The 13,405-nt window shown below is 49.1% G+C and overlaps 1 protein-coding gene across 1 annotated transcript in view; it reads left to right on the forward strand.

The window, feature by feature from the left end:
• KIF6 (kinesin family member 6) overlaps window positions 1-13,405 on the forward strand; it is a 1,537,786-nt gene that overhangs the window by 1,061,734 nt on the left and 462,647 nt on the right. The gene's annotated exons all lie outside the window — the stretch shown is intronic.

The raw sequence follows: 13,405 nt of genomic DNA on the forward strand, positions 1-13,405 counted from the left end.
AGGTGGAGGGTAAGGTCACTCCAGGTCTTGAGTTTCTTTCTGAAGTACGCCGGAGAGGGCGCTGTTCGGAGGTGGAGGGGCAGGTCACTCTAGGTCTCGAGTCTCTTTCTGAAGTCCGCCGGAGAGGGCGCTGTTCGGAGGTGGAGGGGCAGGTCACTCTAGGTCTTGAGTCTCTTTCTGAAGTCCGCCGGAGAGGGCGCTGTTCGGAGGTGGAGGGGCAGGTCACTCTAGGTCTTGAGTCTCTTTCTGAAGTCCGCCGGAGAGGACGCTGTTCGGAGGTGGAGGGGCAGGTCATTCCAGGTCTTGAGTTTCTTTCTGAAGTCCGCCGGAGAGGGCGCGGTTCGGAGGTGGAGGGGCAGGTCACTCCAGGTCTTGAGTCTCTTTCTGAAGTCCGCCGGAGAGGACGCTGTTCGGAGGTGGAGGGGCAGGTCACTCCAGGTCTTGAGTCTCTTTCTGAAGTCCGCCGGAGAGGGCGCGGTTCGGAGGTGAAGGGGCAGGTCGCTCCAGGTCTTGAGTTCCTTTCTGAAGTCCGCCGGAGAGGGCGCTGTTCGGAGGTGGAGGGGCAGGTCACTCTAGGTCTCGAGTCTCTTTCTGAAGTCCGCCGGAGAGGGCGCTGTTCGGAGGTGGAGGGGCAGGTCATTCTAGGTCTTTAGTTTCTTTTGGAAGTCCGCCGGAGATTGCGCTGTTCGGAGGTGGAGGGGCAGGTCACTCCAGGTCTTGAGTCTCTTTCTGAAGTCCGCCGGAGAGGACGCTGTTCGGAGGTGGAGGGGCAGGTCACTCTAGGTCTTGAGTCTCTTTCTGAAGTCCGCCGGAGAGGACGCTGTTCGCAGGTGGAGGGGCAGGTCACTCTAGGTCTTGAGTTCCTTTCTGAAGTCCGCCGGAGAGGGCGCTGTTCGGAGGTGGAGGGGCAGGTCATTCCAGGTCTTGAGTTTCTTTCTGAAGTCCGCCGGAGAAGGCGCTGTTCGGAGGTGGAGGGGCAGGTCATTCCAGGTCTTGAGTTTCTTTCTGAAGTCCGCCGGAGAGGGCGCTCTTCGGAGGTGGAGGGGCAGGTCGCTCCAGGTCTTGAGTTCCTTTCTGAAGTCCGCCGGAGAGGGCGCTGTTCGGAGGTGGAGGGGCAGGTCACTCTAGGTCTTGAGTCTCTTTCTGAAGTCCGCCGGAGAGGACGCTGTTCGGAGGTGGAGGGGCAGGTCATTCCAGGTCTTGAGTTTCTTTCTGAAGTCCGCCGGAGATGGCGCGGTTCGGAGGTGGAGGGGCAGGTCGCTCCAGGTCTTGAGTCTCTTTCTGAAGTCCGCCGGAGAGGACGCTGTTCGGAGGTGGAGGGGCAGGTCGCTCCAGGTCTTGAGTTCCTTTCTGAAGTCCGCCGGAGAGGGCGCTGTTCGGAGGTGGAGGGGCAGGTCACTCTAGGTCTTGAGTCTCTTTCTGAAGTCCGCCGGAGAGGACGCTGTTCGGAGGTGGTGGGGCAGGTCATTCCAGGTCTTGAGTTTCTTTCTGAAGTCCGCGGGAGAGGGCGCGGTTCGGAGGTGGAGGGGCAGGTCATTCCAGGTCTTGAGTTTCTTTCTGAAGTCCGCCGGAGAGGGCGCGGTTCGGAGGTGGAGGGGCAGGTCGCTCCAGGTCTTGAGCTCCTTTCTGAAGTCCGCCGGAGAGGGCGCGGTTCAGAGGTGGAGGGGCAGGTCGCTCCAGGTCTTGAGTTCCTTTCTGAAGTCCGCCGGAGAGGGCGCTGTTCGGAGGTGGAGGGGCAGGTCACTCTAGGTCTCGAGTCTCTTTCTGAAGTCCGCCGGAGAGGGCGCTGTTCGGAGGTGGAGGGGCAGGTCACTCCAGGTCTTGAGTCTCTTTCTGAAGTCCGCCGGAGAGGACGCTGTTCGGAGGTGGAGGGGCAGGTCACTCCAGGTCTTGAGTCTCTTTCTGAAGTCCGCCGGAGAGGGCGCGGTTCGGAGGTGGAGGGGCAGGTCGCTCCAGGTCTTGAGTTCCTTTCTGAAGTCCGCCGGAGAGGGCGCGGTTCGGAGGTGGAGGGGCAGGTCACTCTAGGTCTCGAGTCTCTTTCTGAAGTCCGCCGGAGAGGGCGCTGTTCGGAGGTGGAGAAGCAGGTCATTCTAGGTCTTGAGTTTCTTTCTGAAGTCCGCCGGAGAGGGCGCTGTTCGGAGGTGGAGGGGCAGGTCACTCCAGGTCTTGAGTTTCTTTCTGAAGTCCGCCGGAGAGGGCGCTGTTCGGAGGTGGAGGGGCAGGTCATTCCAGGTCTTGAGTTTCTTTCTGAAGTCCGCCGGAGAGGGCGCTCTTCGGAGGTGGAGGGGCAGGTCGCTCCAGGTCTTGAGTTCCTTTCTGAAGTCCGCCGGAGAGGGCGCTGTTCGGAGGTGGAGGGGCAGGTCATTCCAGGTCTTGAGTTTCTTTCTGAAGTCCGCCGGAGAGGGCGCTCTTCGGAGGGGGAGGGGCAGGTCGCTCCAGGTCTTGAGTCTCTTTCTGAAGTCCGCCGGAGAGGACGCTGTTCGGAGGTGGAGGGGCAGGTCACTTCAGGTCTTGAGTCTCTTTCTGAAGTCCGCCGGAGAGGACACTGTTCGGAGGTGGAGGGGCAGGTCACTCTAGGTCTTGAGTCTCTTTCTGAAGTCCGCCGGAGAGGACGCTGTTCGGAGGGGAGGGGCAGGTCATTCTAGGTCTTGAGTCTCTTTCTGAAGTCCGCCGGAGAGGGCGCTGTTCGGAGGTGGAAGGGCAGGTCACTCTAGGTGTTGAGTTTCTTTCTGAAGTCCGCCGGAGAGGGCGCTGTTCGGAGGTGGAGGGGCAGGTCACTCTAGGTCTTGAGTCTCTTTCTGAAGTCCGCCGGAGAGGACGCTGTTCGGAGGGGAGGGGCAGGTCACTCTAGGTCTTGAGTCTCTTTCTGAAGTCCGCCGGAGAGGGCGCTGTTCGCAGGTGGAGGGGCAGGTCATTCTAGGTCTTGGCGGCTAGGAACGAGAAGGAGCGGCCTCCTTTGCGATGGATGCAGGGGTGTGCAAGGGAGGTGGAGCGCAAGTGTCTTGTGGGCAGGAGGAAGGTCAGTCGATGGTTGATGTATGAGGGTCCTTGATTGTGGAGAGCTCTGTATGCATATGTAAATGTAAATGTACAGTTATTTATATAGCGCAAATCACCAACCGGTTTCTAATCGCTTGCTTAGGGAACCCGTCCTGGTATTCCCCTGTGAGATAACCCCGGCAGGGTATCCGCAAGGTGAAAGCCAGGCATCCCGCCGCGAGGGGCCGTTGTGGAGATTAAGCAAGCTATTGCCCAGAGTCGTAGAGTGTGAACCCGTGAGTCGAGAAGGCACCCGAGCGAGAATTGTCAAGTCCGTGGACATTTTAGGACTCAAGACCCCGCCGAGCCGGGAATTGAACCCTCGTACCGGACTGACGTCTGCCTCCAGGTCTGCCTCCTCTAACCAGTGAGCCACACTTCTGCGTGAGGATCTTCAACGGGTATATCTTCTCGATGAGGAGCCACTGGACGTTTCTGGGGTGAGAGTTGGTGTGACTCCATTTGGGGAGGTCCAGGGTGAGTTAGGTTGCGGTGTTCTGTACGGTCTGATGTCTTTTGAGGAGGTGGGTGAAGCTTCAACCTCTGGAGTGGAGCTTCAATCTCTTGTTTATGCTGATTTTAGATGCCATCTTTGTGAGTGTCAGCAAACGCTTTGTAGCCTATCTCAAAGCAACATTCCTTGTAGGAGCTCCCGTTTGATTAAGGAGCCCTCATTCTCCAGTCTAGATGCCACAGTAGACTCTCTTTATTCTTGATTATTGTGGCACGAGTACAGATTCTGGTTACTAAATCTGTCTCCATATGTTGTGCATACTGAATCCTCACTACTGAAGTTCAGCAGTTGATTCCTTGTGTGACTGTTGAATTTCTCTCAGCCTCAAGATAGTCTGCTGATAGTACACATAATAACACAACATTAGATAGTGTCATGTGTCTGTCTGAAAAACAAAACAGAAAATGAGCATCCTGGTCACATTAGAGTGTTGTGTGCTGTGACTGCTCTCAGCATCAGATTCACTCAAAAGAAAGGACGTGTTAATCTGTTCTCCTCCCGCTGAAAGGGCGTAGTGGTCTGTTTTGGCTGTCGATGAGATTATGGTTGCAGGTGAAACCCTTTTTCTTTGCAGCTTGACGTGAACTGAAGACAAGGAGTCCCATGGAAGCCTGTTGCTCTGCCGCCTTTCTCTTCACCTTGGAATGTCTTTCCAAAGCTGGCATTGTGCGTGCAGGCCTCCTGAAGGCTTTCCTTGTAATTACTTGCCACACAATGGTGTCCAAAACAAGCACATCTGATATATATTTTTGTATTTCATGATGCCAGATGAATGAGCCAGAAAAGAATTGAAAAGAATGTGAAGATTTTCAGCCATGCTGAAAATCTGAAACTCAGCATTAGGAGCAGAGAGCTTCTAAAGGCCTGTGATTTATTGCAGAATTTGTCAGAAGCCAGACCAGGAAGCTAGAGGCGCACTGGAGGCTGTTGGCTTTGAAAGAGCTGAGGCTGAAGTGTTCTGCCTGGTGGCAGAGGAGAACAAGTTCTTTCCTTGATGCTGGATGTCTGTTTACAGAAGACATGTCTGTGCAGGCTTTTTCAAATTAGACATTATTCAATTATGATGTTTTACGCTAATTGCCATTTAGATTAAATGGTATATGGAATTAAGAACCACATTCCACCTTATATTCCAATACTTGATGCACAGACTAGGCTGCTATGGATCATGCCTTCTAAGAGGCTTTCTGTCACTGTTATTTCCCTCTTGTGTCTCCAGCTAGGAAAGTATCAATCAAATGGAAAGCTGTCTGACCCTACTCTGAAAAGACAATCAAAAAGAAGGGAGGAGGTAGAGGGTATACAGCTAGGTTCACCCTCCTTTCAGTAATGAACACAGAAAAACGGAATACCGGAAATAGAACCTAGCTGTGGGTGATGAGAGACCTGTGCTCTAGTCAAAGTAGAAAGTCTATTACTCAGGAAAGAAGACTTTCACTCTTGAATCCCCTCACTTATCTGGGTTTACCCTTGGTGACATGCTTCATCATAGGGGTCCTCTCAATCCGCTGCGGCTTGAGGCGTGCTGCGACTTGTGAGATTACGTAGGAGCACTTATGTGAAAATATGTGTAGTGCGGTGTGGTGGAGTGGAAAAAGAAAATGTATAAAAAGACCTAACTAGTGGGTGAAATACTTTTATTCTAGCTCCTAGTCGGTATGTTTAAAACAGGGGTAAATACTAGGGAACACAGCATAATCGTGATGAGTTAGACGTCTCTAGTATTAGTCGACATGTTTCGAGCCTCCCCAGAGCTCTTCCTCAAGACCACACAGTTACCAGCCCTGTGCGTACCACTCCTAAGTGACCTATACGTGAGGTAAATATAACATTAGTGAACTGTGAAGTGCCACACCTATTGTGCATGCACTATCGGTTTAATGCATACCATTTTAACTCATTGGTACGCAGTATCTGTGGGAAATAAAACAGAACATTGTTAGGGTAACCAACGCCTGCGAGGGAACTGGCAGGGATCAAAAATATATGCGTGAATTTGATCCAGATAAATGCTCCTCTATAGTGTGTGTAGTTTATCCACTATCGTGTATTCCATCTTGCCTAGCAGGAGGAAAAATGATAGTCCATGTCCCAGTGGAGGTCGTGATTAAAGTGGTTTCTAACACAAACATAGACACCACATGACATACTACACCTAAAAACACAAAACATGAACATGGAAATCACATACTTTATATGATGTTCAAATGTGCCCCATGATCTCTCATCACCCATAGCTAGGTTCTGTTTCTGGTATTCTGGTTTTTCCTACTGTGAAAAGACCAGTCCTACCTCAGCCTCTACACCAGGCCATCCCAGCATTTATCAACAACCCATACTACATGTGTCTGCCTCTTTGGCTTTGTTCATGGGGTAAAGCTGGCATGTGTACAGCGAGCTAGGAGGTACACATCTGGATACATTCTGTACCTCAGAATATACATTCAAACATAAACTTTTGATTGGAATTCTCACCTCTTTGACCTTCCACCCTCTGAGTGTTCCTCTACTCTTCTGTGCCTTTGTGCAAGAGAACCAACCAAATGGAAATCTAGCTTGAACTGTGAGGCCGCATCCTTCATATGTACTAATCATCAAATCCATGGTCGGTGCACAAATAGACTGGGGCACCAAAATATAACTCATCCCCATTAGTAAGCCAGATTGCTAATAAAGTGCCCCACTTTTACAGATCGGTCCAGTTTTGAACTTCTAAAGACACGCTGTGTGGATGTTTTCGAAGTTGTGGAAGAGTGCTTGCATTTGTGTTTGCTCCAGGCAATGTTTGTGGTGATATCAGAGAAATCAACACTAAAAACCAGCCCACTGGACCATAAAACAGGTCCACAAACTGCTAAAACCCGGCCCACTCACTGATCTGTCACAGGGCACTGCCTGATTGCCCTACATGCCAGTCCAACCTTGATGAAATCCTGACCCATGTCTGATAAAGACCAACCAGTGTTTCAGCTAGTGCTATCAAATATTCCATACGCTGCCCCAATGTCTCATCAATAGCCCAAAGGTAACCTTGCTGCACAGATCACTTCATTCAGTTCTCATCAGAGAGACCGGAGGAATAACCATATTAGAATCAGTTTGGATGCTTGAAATAGTCAAAACGTAGTTCTTAGTTAAAAGAGAATCTGATCACAAATTATCGCTTCATTTTTTTACAAAATTTGAAAACAATGTTTTCAATAACATTTCTTCAACACGGCTTCCTCAGGGTTGGAATTAAACATCCCAAAAACATAATGCATATACACATTCACAGCACCAAATCTTCTATAATCATTCCTGTCACAATTACCACTTAGTTACTGAAGGAGTAACAATTAGGTCTGTGTTAATGCCATACTTAAACATTTATAAGCAAAGGACAATTCATTGAATACCAAGTTCATTTACATTTGTCGCGTAAGTGCCAGGCATTGGTTCACAGCATCAGTTCAATAAGTATTTCCAAAAACAGTGATTGAATTCCCTTTGCTACAACCAGGACGTTTTTTATCTCTCACCAAATCCCCCACTTTGAAATTAATCTCTTCTGTATTTATTAAATCATCATACCTCATTTTAGACGTGTCCTGACTGTCCTTCACTCGCTGGCATACCTCATCCAAATCAGGCACCTTATCCGAAGCTTTAGTTTTCTCCAGAGTCTAACCAGGAGACAACTCACTAGAAGAATGTCTTCCTTGTAACATCAAGAAAGCAGCCACTGCAGTTGTAATGTAATGTAATGTAATGTAATGTAACAGAGCATTTGTACCGCGCAGCAATCGCTCCAAGGAGCATCTAGGCGCCAGTTGTAGAATGAGGAGTATTACTGTAATGGCACAACCGCTCATAAACGTTGTCACATACATCTGATAGAGACATCTAGCCACAGATTCCTTAGCTTTGAATTCTCTCCAGGCGGCAGTCTGGATTCAGACATTTTTCAGCAGTCCCTCTGCACGCCTGGGGGTGGCATTGTGTGGCTCCATGGTGACGTTGTCTCCGGATGTGACGTTAGTGGAGCCATATAAGTCCCCTGCAACGTCAGTTTCTTCTTTTCTGCGCTGTAATGCGGATCCAGGAGAAGCAGCTCCCCAGGCCTCTTTTTGGTTTTTGGCCTACTAGATGCCTTTTGGGTCTGGAACAGTATGCCGATGTCTTCGGGCTTTAAAATGTGCAAGACCTGTAGTGGTATATGTCGGCAACGGATCGCATACCATTTGTATGTGGTGCTTGGGAGAGCACCACAACTCTGAGGAGTGCAACCTCTGAAGTTGCTGCCAGCTCGGCTGCCCTGTTTGGAGCCCAAGCAGCGTCGATCTCCCTCCTGTTCTGAGGCTACAGCTCGCGGCAGGTCGAGGAGTTGTTCCCATGGACCTCACTCGTCAAGGAGCCGCTCCCATGGATGTTACTCGTCAAAGTAAGGTAAATCGCACCGGAAGCGTCGGAGGCCCTCGGCCTCATGAAGTTTTGACATTGGTGCCAATTCCTCCCGGTCCCTACTGGAGGCAGTTGCGCAGGAGTTGCCCCCGAGTTTTCCAACATATTCTGGTGAAGGGGGCGACGAGGGCCCAAATGGAATTGTATCACAGGCTTTACAAGCCTTTTTTGGGTCAGCGCCTCTCCCTGGAGTGCCTTTGGGCCCCAAAGAGGTAGAGGGTACTTGGATTGGACATTTGCTGATGGGTTTGCCCTCGGCGCCCATCAAGGACCCTAGCTCTGTAGCTGGAGTCGCTACAACGTCAGGAAACAGCCCGGTGAGGCTTCCTGCTATGATGTCAGTGGTGTCCGCTGAGGGTGGCTTGTCCCCACCTCGACGCTGTGCTACCCCGACAACACCCTTAGTGGAGGACGTCGATACACCGCCGTCTTGACGTTTTTCGGCACCTGAGACATCTCTAGTGTTGGACTTCAATACAACGCCATCTAGAGGTTGGTCAGCGTTGTGGACGCCTTTTCTTGCTAGTACTCCATTTCCTCTACAAATTGAGGATGAGATTCCTTCTGTTGCCATTTCCCGAGTGTTGCAGGACGAACCTGCAGGGACTGGTAGTATAAATAATTGGTTGCCCAGATACATGCCAGTGCCTCTCTTTCAGTGGTGCTTTAATTCTTTTCTGATGTAGATAAAGTCCTTGAAGCAAATGCTATGGTGTGCTCTTTACCTTCCACCATTTGACTCAACACTGCTCCCAAACCTACCCTGCTAACTTCCACCGTAATGATAGAATTAGTGCTATTGTTAAAAGCCTGTAACGCAGGTGCATCAATGATCATTGTCTTCAGTGTCTTAAACTTTCCCTCTTCATCAACACCCCGCACAGATTTCACACCACCTAGAATGGGAAACAGCCTTTACCACGACGGCCGAACCTCGCGCTGCAGTTACAACGCAAATGTGTCTTTACCACAACGGCCGAACCACGTGCTGCAGTTACAATGCGAATGTGTCTTTACCATGACGGCCGAACCACGGGCTGCAGTTACAACGCGAATGTGTCTTTACCACGACGGCCGAACCACGCGCTGCAGTTACAATGCGAGTGTCTTTACCATGATGGCCGAACCACGCGCTGCAGTTACAACGTGAATGTGTCTTTACCACGCATTCCTTTAGTACGCCACTTCCACAACGCTGAACATAACATTCGACAAATCCTAAATGGCCCTTAACAGAAACATATACAAGAAACAGTCTATCAGTCCATAATGGTCGCATCAAAGGTGGGGGGAGGTGGGCCTGAGGGTTGGGGGGGGCCGATGAGCATCACACAAATCCCTGGGAGTGCTAGAAAAAATTTCATATTGTTGGTTGTGTTGAACCAGGAAGGCAGAGGCACCGCCTAAATAACTGTTACTGCCTGGGGGGTCACTATCAGCAGTGGTTTTCCATTATTTTAAGTTAGTGCTAGCCTCTTCCTTTTTAGGAAGGCTCTTCGTTGACCCCGGAACAGCCTGGGGGTCTGCTGTAAGTGCTCTAGCGCAGACCTTCTGGTGAGCCATTGGAGTGAATGGAGATCTGTTGAGGGCTAGGGCGGAAAGGTTGCTATGCAATCTAGTACAACAATAGAAATAAAACTTTCATTCAAATGCAGTGCTTACTGTTGAGAGTATTATCATTGGGCGTGGCTTTTCAATTGTAAAGGCATTATGGTATGCTCAAATCTGAGAAACCATCTTGAAATGTTTGTGTTTAGTGAAATTGTCCATTTTTGTTTTGCTAAATGAATTGACTTTAGTTGGTTTGGCCTCTTTTGGCTGTTGGCTTGAGACGTTGTCAACCACTCCTTACATCAGACCACAGGCTACTGAATGCCATTCCAAATACTGTTTTTCTGTGCCTTTCTAACTCGCATATAGTGCTTCAATTGCAGTAAATGATGGACTGTTTTATTTTGCTTCCTGTCTCTCCCTGCTTCCCACCTCCCGTGCTCATCTACTGCCCTCCTACCCCTTCTTGTCCCACTTTTAGTCTCTACCCATCTCACTAGTTTCTCTTTCTCTGCTTCCTACCCCATTCCCTCTCTCCTCAGGCCGCCTGACACTCGCGGACAATGGTTTTGGTAATGCTTACATAATAGGGGAGCCAGTATTGGCAAAGCCATCCGCAGCGGGCAGCCATCTTGAAATGGTATATTTGTTTACTTCCATAAACAACTCTTGGCCGGTTGTGTGCCTTGTGCATGCAAATGAGCAGTCGGCCAGCTTTGAATTTTTTATGTTACAATGTGTGAATGTTTATGTTTAAGGATTTATAAAGCGCATGGCTGCCCGCAGGCTTCCCAGCTCTAGGAGGGTATGACAATGGTGGTCTTGTTCAGTTCACCAGGTAGGGTTTTTAGGGAAAGAGCAGTGTTTTAAGTCTCTTTCTGAAGGCTAATTCGTCAGTTAACATGTGTGTCTCTCTGGGCAGCGAGTTACAGATCTTGGGAACCAGGTGAAGGAAAGATCTTCCTCCCCATCTTGCCCTTTTTATTCTGCCTTTGTGCATGAGGAGATCTTTTGAGGATCTTAAGTTCCTGATTGGGATGTAGTGAGCAACCAGTTTTCTTAATAACGCAGATCCTCTGTTATTCATCGCTCTGTGGGCAATACAGAGTGTCTTAAAGTGGTGGAGTGGTGTGGCTCACTGGTTAGAGGCGGCAGACCCGAGAGCAGAGGATGACCTGGGACCAGGGTTCAATTCCCGACGCGGCAGGGTCGTGAACCAGGGTCAATGGACTCGATAATTCTCACTTCGGTGCCTACTCTAACCAGGGATCACACTCGGCAACTCTGGGCATTAGCTTGCCTCATCTCCACAACGGCCCCCCACATATGCCAGGGATGCCTGGTTTCTCCTTGGAGATACCCAGTAGGGACCATCTCACAGGGAATGTGAGGACGGGTTCCCCAGCGGTCTACTGCGCAGAGATACTCCTTCGGGAGTCGATTCTAGCGCATTACAAACCCAAAATTAATTAATTAATTAAAGGTGATCCTTGCCTGAACTGGGAGCCAATGTAAAGTTTTTAGAGCAGCTTTGGCTGAATGCTTTCTCGGAATCTGAAGCAAGATCCGTGCTGCAGCATTCTGGACCACCTGCATCCGATGGATGACATCTTTTGGTCCTCCAAGGTATAAGGAGTTCCCGTAATCCAGTTTTGACATAATCAAAGATTGGACCACCGTTCTGCAGGATTGTACAGGTAGGATGGGTAGAATATTTCGGAGCATATGTAGTAATCCAAAGCATTTACCTGAGAGTTTTTTTGCTCGGGTCTCCATGCTTAGATTATCATCTAGCCAGACTCCCAGATTTTTTATGGCTGTCTTGGGGATTAGGGGTTCACCCAACTGGATTGGCCAACTGATAATGTTCCTGGGTACTGTCTGGTTTCCCAGGAACATAATCTCCATTTTATCCCCATTCAATTTCAGGCAACATTTACACATCCAATCAACTATTTTTGACATGAAGGGGCCCAGATTATGATGTACGAAGTGGGGGTCGTTCGTCACTGATAACACCAGTTGTGTATCATCGGCTTATGACACAATTGACATGCCGAATTCTTGTACTATGTCTGCCAATGGCTGCATGTACACATTAAATGGCTGCATGTAAACATTAAAGAGTGTGGGATTTAGTGCTGATCCCTGTGGTACTCCGCAAGATAGTTGGAGGGTATCTGAAAGATGTTCCCCTTCCATCAACTGAAAGGACCTGTCCTCCAGAAATGAGGTCAGCCATTTAATCGCTGTCCCTGTGATACCACCAGAATGGTGGCTGGGAATGGGGGCGCCCACAACTTAATCAGTATGAGAAGTAGATGTACAATTCAGTCCGTACAACAATAGTCGATATCTCATTTGGTGCTCTGGAGGAGGAGGAGCCACGTAATCTTCCTCTACCGAGGGAAGTCCAAACCGAATTATAATATTCTCCGAGCACACAAAAAGTTTAGGCATCAAGGTTTTGGTATCAACAGTTCTTTATTCCAAGATTCAGTTCCGCCCCACTTGCCAACACATGTTTCGTCTGTACACTGTAGGCGTAACAGCAGACTTCATCAGGGTTAGATATGTGTGTATAATGCTTCATCTTATAGTGTGTGTGAGCAAAGTCTGAACGTTTTGTATCTTAATGGGACCGGAATAGCAGGGGTAGGTCTTCCCACTATCCGCGTGGATGTCCAAGACACTGCACTATTCAGTGTTGGAACTCGTCGGCCACCAACGAAACATTGTTCTGACCCCAACTGGTTTGATGTCCTAGATCTGCAGGCACTACTTTTTAGGGTGCTGTATGGGTGGTCACTTAATTATGTACCACTACTAAAAAGTGTGGATAGATCTTGTATTGGTCGTGAAGAATTGCCTTTAAATAGAATTAATGGCAAGAAAAATGTCGAACCCAAATGCGCACATCCCTGTGACCTTATAACAGGGGTGCGCAATCTTCATATTTTTTAACCAGGAGAGTGGCCACAATCATTAAAATAGTTCTGGGTGGACCACTACCTCTTATTTTAATTTCACTTCTTTACTTACTACATCTACACTCACTAGCACTGCACAGTACGGCAAAAGGAAAAAAGATCTCAGATAAAAGGCCCTGTTAAGGGCGCCGGTCGGGTATTGCAGCGCCGACCCAATAAGGAGCACACCCAATGAAGAAGCAAGACACCCCACTGATGGGGGGTGTGTGAGGGTCCCTTTCCGAAAGTAGGACATTTCCTCCTGCCCCTAGTGTGTACTCCACTACATACTAACCGCACATCAACCTACAGTGTTCACCAGGTACTGCATACCTTCCTGCTTTGTAAAACTTTTTGTGTTGCCAGAGAATATATGAATTTCTTATGTTATACTTTATGACAAAATAAAATTCAGATGGGCTGCGTCAGCGCATGTGTGCCTAGGCAACTATCTTTGTATACTTTTTTGTGCACGTAGTATGCGAAAGCAAACAAGCATTGCCAATAGCTCTACTGCCTGATGATAAAAGCAAGACTGTTTGGATTTGTCAATGCTTGTTGGCACTGAGACTGATGAACCTCGTACTGCCTCTGGACATACCTGGTCTCCATGTGACGTGCATGACACACTTCCTGCCTGTGTGCGGTAACTACTTCCTTAATGATCAGCAGGCCCAGCAGACTGGGTGTTCCCTTTCTAAGGTGTATTCCTGCCCTGAGACTTATTGGGCTGGCTCCTGGGTAGATGTTTTTCTCTCAGTGTATTGCTTTGAAAGCAGTTAGCACCATGGATACCACGCCCGCAGGGCCCCGGTTCGTGTTGCCAGACCACTCCCCAGTGTGAATCGTGTCTAGCTTTAAAGAGAGACCATTTGCTACAGGGTATGGA

This window comes from Lissotriton vulgaris, chromosome 6 (genome assembly GCF_964263255.1).
Source record: "Lissotriton vulgaris chromosome 6, aLisVul1.2, whole genome shotgun sequence".
Lineage (NCBI taxonomy): Eukaryota > Metazoa > Chordata > Amphibia > Caudata > Salamandridae > Lissotriton > Lissotriton vulgaris.